General features: G+C 43.9%; 1 pseudogene; it reads left to right on the forward strand.

Annotated features, from left to right (window-relative positions):
• Positions 1–9107: 9107 nt before the first annotated feature.
• LOC124796650 lies at positions 9108–9225 on the forward strand (annotated as a pseudogene).
• The last annotated feature ends 2073 nt before the right edge of the window (positions 9226–11298 follow it).

Below are 11298 nucleotides of genomic sequence, written 5' to 3' on the forward strand. Positions count from 1 at the left end.
ATTACCTGAATGAAAGATCTGTGGTTACGCATATTTTATGAATTTCATACTTATTTTATCCACCACAGTTTCTACTGAAAATTGTTTATTGATCCTCTAGTTATGATCATCCCATCATTTACCGTTACCTACATTACATTAGATCACTGGTAATAAAATGACATCGCATATGTGATAGATTTACTCTAAATTATGCTCAAAATAAATGTAAGTGACTTTGTCAAAATAATAACATAGCCGTCGTTATGGTGAAACAGCTGTAATACACCATTGGTGTCGACCGCAAAAATGCGATTACACGGGCCATAGAAACTGCATTTAGCCCACTTCAGTGACCCAGTTATCAAGTACAGCTACACGAATTGTAGCCACACGTGAGCCAAAAAAATTGTTCAAATGGCTCTAAGCACTATGGGACTTAACATCTGAGGTCATCAGACTTAAAACTACTTAAACTTAACTAAGCTAAGGACATCACACACATCCATGCCCGAGGCTGAATTCTAACCTGCGATCGTAGCAGCAGCGCGGTTCCGGAAGGAAGTGTCTAGAACCCCTCGGTCACAGCTGCCAGCTTCCACTCGAATTCTATTCTCGTTAAAACTGTAATCTGATGCTTCAGTCGAAGAAAAAATCTTTCTTTAGCTCCCTTCAAACTCTTCTGCTGGCTCTTCTCCAGTGTAGAAGCATATGGAAACACATATAATTCCCTCATCATAATTTTTCTGCGTAATGTTTAACTAAGCAAAGAATGAAACTGGCGAATTCTGTCAACCTCGGCGTCTATTAAAACCGACAGAATTGCTTGATATTTGAACCTGATTACATCAAACAAAACAGTGATGTTCTTAGCCGACTACTGTCGCCCATTATTTTTTGCGGCCAAACGTTTCAGGTCCAGAAATGTCTACAGAGGCCACAATATTATAGCAAAATCGACAAAAGCGAGCTGGCGGAAATGAGTGTGGCCTTCCTGTTCTTGCATCCCACAAGGAGAAAAGTTAGCTTCGTGGACATATGGTACATACCTTTTCCAGAATTTCACAAAATGTTGAAACACGACTTTTTATACACCGTAAAAACAATTGGCCCGAGAATTAGTAATATTAACATCAATAGAGACGGCATATCACATTGGGTGGTACATGACCAAGCCACAACAAAAGAATCTCGTACAGCATACTGGCGTAAAATGTAGAAATTATTCCCATAAAATAGAGTCTAAATGAGACTTTACTCTCGTTACCATTTGAAAGAGGCCAGTTAGACAGGACAGAAGTGCGGAGAAACAAATATCGAATGGATACAGTCACTCATGTGGCCATCTAGTGCAAAATCATTCACAGAAAAAATGGTTCAAATGGCTCTGAGCACTATGGGACTTAACATCTATGGTCATCAGTCCCCTAGAACTTAGAACTACTTAAACCTAACTAACCTAAGGACATCACACAACACCCACCCATCACGAGGCAGAGAAAATCTCTAACCCCGCCGGGAATCGAACCCGGGAACCCGGGCGTGGGAAGCGAGAACGCTACCGCACGACCACGAGATGCGGGCCATTCACAGAAACTACAAGTCCTCAATACATACAAAACTGCAATACTTAAGAAAAAATATATGTAAACAGAACTCGCGTGAAGCCACGGGAATGAAGAAGCGCGTAATGCATCTTATACACATATCATGGCTAGATCTTACCAAAGAACACCGCATACAAGGCCGTCGAGATCTCCATACTTCCCTCTTATGGCTCATGATAAACATAAATCAACGATTTCATAATGTAGAGTTTCTTTATTCTACATCTCACCCTAAGAAACATTATCGCGAAATATAGAAATACTATAAAAAATAAATAAAGATCGATAACTATATCGCCTTCTCGCACCAAAGAAATATACAAGCCTTTGGGCTCAAAAGTTACAGAACTCCTTCCAATCGTAATGTGTTCCGTCTGGCCGAGCAAGAACCACTCAAACGTACTACTGTCACCCTCCGGTGAGTCAACTCAATTAGCACTCTACACTTCAGGCTGGGCTTGACTATCACACACATTTTTGGAGACACCATTCGTCAACAAATGCGTGCACGGAACTATTGTATCGCAGTAATGAAACGAGGCCAAGAGCCCCGGTTCAACCTGATACTCTCTTTTGGATCCTGCCCATCTTCACTATTAAGGATCACAGACTGAGGAATAACACTCAACAATCGGTCCAACAAGGGAAGGATAAATATAGGTCGTGTACGGTTTCTAAGGGTGTCTTACGTGATTTGCGTAATTATTGAAAGATTTTAAAATCTAAAACTGGTGTCATAATCCGCTGATTAAGAGGTAATATATTACGGCAGTAATTTAACACAGCAGGACAAGTGTTACAATTAGAAGACAGTATCGCCATTGAGAAATGTCTAGGATTATGCGACCAGAGCGATTTAAAGTGAAACGATGTCAAAAAAAAAAAAAAAAAAAATCCTATGGAAATGTAATTTATCAACGTCAGAGGTTAGATTTTGGATTGAATATTCTGCAGAATTAGCCACTTTCGTAGCTTATAATCTATATTTTACCACTGTGATCGTTACCAGTGATTGAGAGCTGATCAGGACCATCCCATGGTACAATGTTTGTAAGCCTCTACCCCGGAAACCAGAGCCAATTGTATATTGTCTGCCTAATGGCTTCCAAGGGCAATAATAGATAAATACAGGTCCTTTATAGTCTTCAACGAATCTTATACCATTTTTCCTGCGAGATATTGGCTATTTTCTCCTATTCTACTGGCGTTCCAGCTTTCTGCTACAATGCTCCGCTATGAACCAAGTGCTAGGAATTTACTAAATTCGGATCTTGATCAAACGAAAGCCTGCAACAGCATTTTAAACGTCAAGGTGTCCGTCACTGCGCTAATGTGCTCTAAAACTTGGGACGTAGGAGCAGGTGAAGATGCATCCTACAGCAGTTAGTGTGGAACAGCGGTGCGGTTTCGCTTGCTTGCAAATATTTGCTTTTGACAGTGGGAAGATGCAGAAACACTTCTCGTGAACGTGTGACGTCATGTCAGGAACGATCTCAGCTTCACTGGAAGAACCTACCACGCGGCTCAATAGCCCCACTGCTTGAGATGTGCCCGTGTGCAAAATTCTACTCCAGCTTTAGGTTCGCACTTCGTACTTTTTTCTCATACTGTGCACAATTTGGTACCGTGTGGTTCAGGAATTGCGAAATATGTTGGAAAAATAGTTTAATACTCAAAACGAAATATTGAAGTAATCATCTTCCCCATTTGGAGAAACTACCAAGACTACTCAAAGCGAACAAGGCGCCAGACCCTAACATAATTTCTGTTAGATTTTAGATTCAATACGCTGCAGAATTAGCTTGTTTCGTAGCTTACAATCTATTTATATTATTAAAGCATTATCCAGGAAACCGGCAACAGTCGCAGATTATTTGTCTAGCGGCTTCCAGGGACAACAAAAGTTTTTCGCGTAGCTGTTGAACGAATTTAAAAATTGAAAATACCATCGTAATCTGCACATTAAGAGGTAAAATCTTATGGCAATAGTTTAGCACACTAAAGTAAGTATTATAATTAGAAACTGTGTCTTTGTCTCGAGGCAGCGCAACTAACATCGCGCAATCACCCGGATTATATTCATCCAGTATTTAAGAATGAAGGCACTAAGTGACATCCAACAAACTACAAATATAATTTGAAATATTTGAAAAAAAATTTCTCGCTGACACCCTCCAAAATATGATGAAAGGAAAAAAACTTAGTAGTACATGTTTGCTGTTCATGCAGATCAAAGTTCAGTATCAGGCATGCCGTGTTAATATACAGGGTGAGGCTTAATATCGAGCGATTTTAAAAAGCACGCATATCAAGCTGCTTCGGAGATAGGTGGCGGAGTGTAGCGTCAGTTACGTTTTGCGTGAAGTAGCATTTACTCATATGGAGCGCTGGACCCCACAGCATCGTGCGTACGCTGTCAAAGCATTTTATCAAAACGACAGTTCGTACCAGCTAGCAAGTCGTGCATTCCGCAACCACTTCATCATTAATCGGAATGGGCCGGTGTTGTCTGCCTGTGCAATTAAAAAGTGGGTTCAGAACTTTGAGGAGACGGCGCCAACGACAAAAGAAAACTGGGAGACCAGAAACTATGAGCACGCCAGAAAACATCGAACGTATAAGAGTTGCCATTGAGAGAAGCCCTCGCCGAAACAGCGCTACGCTTAGGATTTCAAACAGAACGGTGAGAAGAATTTTACACCAAGATTTGCACTTTCACCCCCACAAAATCCAAATGGTTTACGCACCTACGGATACAGATTATGTGAGCCGATGCCAGTTCTGCTAAGAAGTTTAATAAAGACGAGGACATTGTAAACCGTTTTTGGATGAATGATGAAGCTCACTTCCATCCGTCCGGTTATGTGTACAAATGGTTCAAATGGCTCTGAGCACTATGGGACTTAACGTCTGAGGTCATCAGTCCCCTAGAACTTACAACTACTTAAACCTAACTAACCTAAGGAAATCACACACATCCATGCCCGAGGAAGGATTCGAACCTGCGACGGTAGCGGTCGCGCGGTTCCAGACTGTAGCGCCTAGAACCGCTCGGCCACCAGGCCGGCTATGTGTACAAGCAGAAGTTTCTATTTTGGAGTAACTTAATCCGCAAAAGTTACTGTGTGGTGCGCCCTGTCTTCATTAGGGCCATACTTTTTAGAAGATGGCCTTGGCAATACTGTAACAGTGACTTCACATAGATACGCATACGTGTTGGAAAATTTTTTACTCCACAACTTGCACTCTACGATGAGACGTTTTTCCAGCAGGACGGAGCAACCTGCCACATTGCTCGAGTAAGCATGAGTATTGTCAATCGTTTGCTTCCAAATCATGTGATCTCTCGAAATGGGGATATTGCATGGTCCTCTCGTTCACCGGACCTCACAACATGTGACTTTTTGTTGTGGGGTTATCTGGAAAACAAAATTTACCAAGATAACCCTCCTCGATCGACTGAAGCCCTGATAGAGCAGATCCAACAGGAAGTTGTTCAAATCGCGCTGGCAATGCTACGCAATGTGATGAGTCACTTCAAGGTCCGGCTCGATGAAAGTGTGCGTCTAAATGGACGCCATCTTACCAGAATCGTCTTCAAAAAATAATCGATATTTTACTATTGCAGAAAATGCTTTTTCCTGTATTATAAGATTATGAAATACAAAAAATTGTATAACGAAGTGGCTGGCCGGAGTGGCCGTGCGGTTCTAGGCGCTACAGTCTGGAACCGGGCGACCGCTACGGTCACAGGTTCGAATCCTGCCTCGGGCGTGGATTGTGTGATGTCCTTAGGCTAGTTAGGTTTAAGTAGTTCTAAGTTCTAGGGGACTGATGACCTCAGCAGTTAAGTCCCATAGTGCTCAGAGCCATTTGCCCCATAACGAATTGTTTTTACATAACAACCTTATTTATGCCTCACCCTGTACTATTACTTCACAACCGACTCTATACGCATCAAAATTTAGAGACAGTTTCGGTATACAATAAGATAACAAAAGTCTTGTGATAGCGATATGCACATACACAGATGGCGGTAGAGTCGCGCGCACGAGGTATAAAAGCGCAGTGCATTGGCGGAGCTGTCATTTGTACTCAGGTGATTAACGCGAAAAGGTTTCCAACGTAATTATGACCGTACGACGGTAATTAACAGACTCTGAATGCGGGGTGGTAGTTGGAGATAGATGCACGTGACATTCCGTTCAGGAAATCGTACGGAATTCAATATTACGAGACCTGCGGTGTAAACAGTGTGCCGACAATACCTAATTTGAGGCATTATCTCTGACCACGGACAACGCAGTGGCTAGTGATGGGGCAATGGACTGTTTTTAACAATCGATTGGTCAGTCGATTTTCTTTCAGTTGGTTTTTTTGCAATGGAATGAAACAACCGAACGAAACTAGTCTTAGCGGCCATGTCAGTTATATCAGTGTTTACACTCATTCACCGTGTTTCAGTGGTTTGATTCAGTGTGAGACAACAGACTGAAACATGTCTCCGTCGGTTGTGGCCGTTGTGTGATGTTCTCTCTCCCTCGCCTGGTTTGAATTGTCCCATTCATTGCGAGACAACCGGCGCAAGTATCTTCGGTTACTCCAGGTGTATGAATGTTTCACTTGAGTGATTTCGCCCCCATACTTTTTCACCATCGGTGCGGTCGCCGTGACTGCCTCCTGCTGCTGCCAGGGGCAGGGCGAGGGGATGGCGCGGTGGCCGGCGACAGCGCAGGGCAACTCTGCCGAGACCCGCGCAAGCAGTGACTTGCCACTGGCGGCAAGCATGGCCCCAGCAGCAGGACGCTGACGTGGAGCGCGCAGGACGCTCAGACGCTACCTTTGTTCATTCGTAAAGCAAAATGAATAACTCTGTCAGTACGCAAAATACCAACGGATTGTGTCGACTGTTTTCATGGACTGGTTCCTCTCAAAAGAAAGGTATGTATAATAATCCAACTGATATGTAAAGCTACAACCTACTGATTGGCTTGTTTTCGATTCGGTTGCTCCCAAACACTGGTTTCACTCAAAGGAATGAATGAGTAACTCAACCGATATGTAAAACTACAACCAAATGAGACGATTGTTTTCCAACAACCGACTGAATCGATTGGTTGAAATGGCTCTGAGCACTATGGGACTTAACTACTGAGGTCATCAGTACCCTAGAACTTAGAACTACTTAAACCTGACTAACCTAAGGACATCACACACATCCATGCCCAAGGCAGGATTCGAACCTGCGACTGTAGCAGTCGCTCGGTTCCACACTGTAGCGCCTAGAACCGCTCGGCCACCCCGGCTGGCCTGAATCAATTGTTTTCATTCGATTATTCCCAACACTAGCACTGGGTTACACCCTCTACTTAATGACCTAAAGCAGCGGCGTTCGCGTAGAGTTGTCAGTGCTGATAGACAAGCAACATTGCGTGATACAAGCGCAGCAGTCAGTGTGGAACGTATGACGAACGTATCCGTCAGGATAGTGCGGCGAAATTTGACGCTGTTGGGCTGTGGCAGCAGACGACCGACGTGAGTGCCTTTGCTAACCGCGCGACATCGCCTGCAGCGCCTCTCTTGGGCTCGTTACGATATCGATTGGACCATAGACGGCTGGAAAACCGTGGCCTGGTTAGATGAGTCACGATTTCACTTAGTAAGAGCTGATGGTATCGTTAGAGTGTGGCACAGACCCCGCGAGGCCATGGAGCCAACTTGTCTACAAGGCACTGTGCAAGCCTGTGGTGTTTCCATAGTGGTATGGGATGTGTTTACATGGAATGGACTGGGTCCTCAGGCCCAACTAAACAGATGAGCCATTCATGCACTACATTTTTATGGATGACAATGCACCATGTCACTCGGCCACAATTGTTCATGACTGGTTTGAAGGACTTTATGGACTATTCGAGCTAATGATTTGGCCATGCAGGTCGCCCTACGTGAATCCCATCGAACATTTATGGGACATAACTGAGAGTTCAGTTCGTACACAAAATGGTTCACCGCCAACACTTCCGCCATTATGGTCGGCTATAGAGGCAGCATGGCTCAATATATCTGCAGGGGACTTCCAACGACTTGTTCAGTTCGTCACGTCCAGTTGCTGCACTACGCCGGACAAAAGGAGGTCCGACACGATATTCGGAGCCGCGCGCGATTAGCCGAGTGGTCTAGGGCGCTGCAGTCATGGGCTGCGCGGCTGGTCCCGGCGGAGGTTCGAGTTTTCCCTAGGGCATGGGTGTGTGGGTTTGTCATTAGGATAATTTAGGTTAAGTAGTGTGTAAGCTTAGGGACTGATCACCCTAGCAGTTAAGTCCCATAAGATTTCACACATATTTGAACATTTTTGAACACGATATTAGGAGGTACCGCATGACTTCTGTCACCTCAGAGTTTACCATTCAGTACACAAGACATGACGTCATAATCATTTTGCTGCGAGAAAAACTGGCTATTGCTTAAAATGGCGCGCAGTAAAACTTCAGCATCACGGCTTGATGGTTTAATTTATTACTTCTTTACTTCTAACTCTATTTAACTCTATTCGTAACACACTTTCCAAACATTATCTACTTAGATCATCGAATGTACCAGAAAAATTATTTCGTTGTATCACACATAGTACCGGAGATATGACGTCGTAAATAGTGAGAACTGAAAAACTGTATTTTGCTTAAAATAGAGGGCAAATTATCTGGAGTGCATTCAACTAGTGTTTCACAATGAGAGCACTTAGCGACTTCCAATAAACTGTATGCATAATTTAAAACCTGTTCTAAACTTTTCCTCGCTTACGTGCTTAAAGTCAAATATGTAACACATTGCCCGATTTGTAAAGTAATCAGAGGCTTGAAGCTGTTTTGAACATGAGAGGTCGATTGTTTAAAGAATCGTCGGTTTACTGATTACACGAGTCTCTTGCACAGCTAATAATTCTGTGTAGCTAGAAACGACCTCAAGTTACCCATACTTGAACGAAGTAGAACAGCTAACACCGAGCGCGATGGTGCAGTTGTTAGCACACTGGACTCGAATTAGGGAGGACGACGGTTCAAATTCGCGTATGGCCACCAAGATAGAGGTTTTCCATGATTTCACTCCAGACAAATGCCGGAATGGTTCCTTTAGAACAGCACTGCTAATTTTCTTTCCCGTCCTTGACACATTCCGCTCTTGTGTTCCGTCTCAAATGACCTCTATCTCGACGGGACGTTAAACCCTAAACTTCCTAAGAGAACGGCTATCATTCATCTGTGGCAGCATTCTAAAGGCTAATCTAAGATTAAGTGTCCTAATGTTCCTTGCGGAAAATAAGCTTCGCTTAGAGAAATAGCATGGTTGCTCCAAAAACAGCTTACGTTGTCTTCAAAGCTTTAGATGTAGGTGAACAGATAGATTCGGTCTTACTTGACTTCCCAAAGGCGTTCGGCGTAGTGCCACATAGTCATCTAATGACCAAGCACTATCATATGCCGCAACTTTACAAATATAGACTGGCTCTATGAATTTTTGATTGCCAACGGCCTTGCCGCAGTGCTAACACTGGTTCCCGTCAGATCACCGAAGTTAAGCACTGTCGGGCTGGACTAGCACTTGGATGGGTGACCATCCGGTCTGCCGAGCGCTGTTGGCAAGCGAGGTGTCTCAGTCCTTGTGAGACAAACTGAGGAGCTACTTGATTGACTGAGATGTAGCGGCTCCGGTCTGTAAACTAACATACGGCCGGGAGAGCGGTGTGCTGACCACATGCCCGTCCCATATCCGCGTCCATTGACGCCTGTGGTCTGAGGATGACATGGTGACCGGTCTGTACCGTTGGACCATCATTGCCTGTTCGGGTGGAGTTTAGCTCTATGAATTTTTGGTTAATACAACTCGGTATGTTCAACAGAAACAAGAGCAACATGGGGTGCGCCTCAAGTGAACGAATAGAACCTCTGATGGTCTCAGTTCGCATGAACGATATATAGGGCGATGATGTTACAAACTTTCAGAGATGGTGGAGTATGGAAAACGTGTCAGTTTGAGGTAAGGGACCCTGATCCGGAAACGACCGAACCGAAACTTACAAGCGAAATTCTTTCTGATACATTTGACAGTGGAACACATGCAGTGGTACTACTGTTGCTAAAATTGAAGGGCAAGCAAGTTTCAGATGTGACAGTATGGACCAAAACAAGAAAAACATTTTTAGTAAACGTGGGCTCTAAAATGCATACCTTAAGAGCTATGAGCACTCGTTCGTCTTCGCTACTGTGGAGCACGTCTCTTCTACTGCACAGATGCTCGTAGTTCTTAAGGTATGCGTTTTAGAGCCCACGTTTAGCAGATATTTTGTTTTGTTCTGGTCCATGCTACCACTTCTGGAAGCTGCCTACCCTACAATCTTGGCAACAACAGTACCGCTACATGTACTCCACTTTCAGATGTATCAGAACGAGTTTCACTCATACCTTTCGACAAGGTAGTTTCCGGATCAGGGTCCACGATTTCAGATTGATACATTTGCCCTCCTCCATCATACTCAAAAGTTTGCAACTTCATCATGGAATCAAGCGCGGGGTTAGCCGAGCCGTCTAAGGTGCTGCAGTCATGGACTGTGCGGCTGGTCCCGGCGGAGGTTCGAGTCCTCCCTCGGGCATGGGCGTGTGTGTTTGTCCTTAGACTAATTTAGGTTACGTAGTGTGTAAGCTTACTGATGACCTTGGCAGATAAGTCCCATAAGATGTCACACACATTTCCTTTCATCTTGGAATCACCCTTTATCAGATAGGATGTGCATCAGCTTGAGATTGTTCTCTGGCAATGCTGTTGCCAAGTATCGTGGTTAGACCAGAAGGCAGAAAGACTTGTAATGGAATAATATTAGGTTCTTTCTTCTGATTATGTCATTATCTTGAGTTTTATTTATTTTAGTGTCTCTTCTCTCTACAAAATGTTTCTAAATCGTATCTTCAGCATATTTCGAATTGCTTACTGGGTCCATAGACGCGACCTAGGCCTAAATTTTCCAAGCTATAAACGTTTAGAAGCTTAACCAAGCAATATTAATAATACGAATATTCTAAAAAAAGAAACTTCTAATTCATTATTCTGCCGCTATATAAACAAGTACAAAACTAGCGACATTAGCACAAAACTCTTTTTCTGTCGGTTTTGCTTACATAAAGCAAATCTCGCATCTTTGACGAACTAGATAATTCTGTAAAGTTAAACTTACAAGGGTTGAACCAGAAGTAACGTTCCCAAAGAGCTCCAGCCACACAGGGAGGTGCTACGCGAAATCCGTGACCACCACTGTGTGCGGCTGTTCCTCCACTCTCGATTCGCCCGGCAGCGTTTCGCTGCGCCGCTCAGTACTGACTCAGCAGCCGTCCACGATTGAGGTGACCGTTGTTGATCCCGCCAAGTGCGAGATTTGTGCCGTAATTCCATTTTTGCACGCAAAAGGGACTCCATCCGTGGATATTCATCGTTAGTTGGCACATGTGCATGGCGATTAGTGTAAGTCCATTCGACACGTCCGAAAATCGTGCAGGGAGTTTAGTGCTGGGCGGAAGGAGGACCACGATGAAGAACGGAGTGGAAGACCTATAGTTTCTGGAGCGGTTATCGAACTGGTGCAACGCGAAGTGCTTCAAAAACTTGTTGCTCGGACTCCTGGGAGTTCTTACAGTACAAAAAAAAAAAAAAAAAAAAAAGTCGT

This window comes from Schistocerca piceifrons, chromosome 4, assembly GCF_021461385.2.
Source record: "Schistocerca piceifrons isolate TAMUIC-IGC-003096 chromosome 4, iqSchPice1.1, whole genome shotgun sequence".
Taxonomy (NCBI): domain Eukaryota; kingdom Metazoa; phylum Arthropoda; class Insecta; order Orthoptera; family Acrididae; genus Schistocerca; species Schistocerca piceifrons.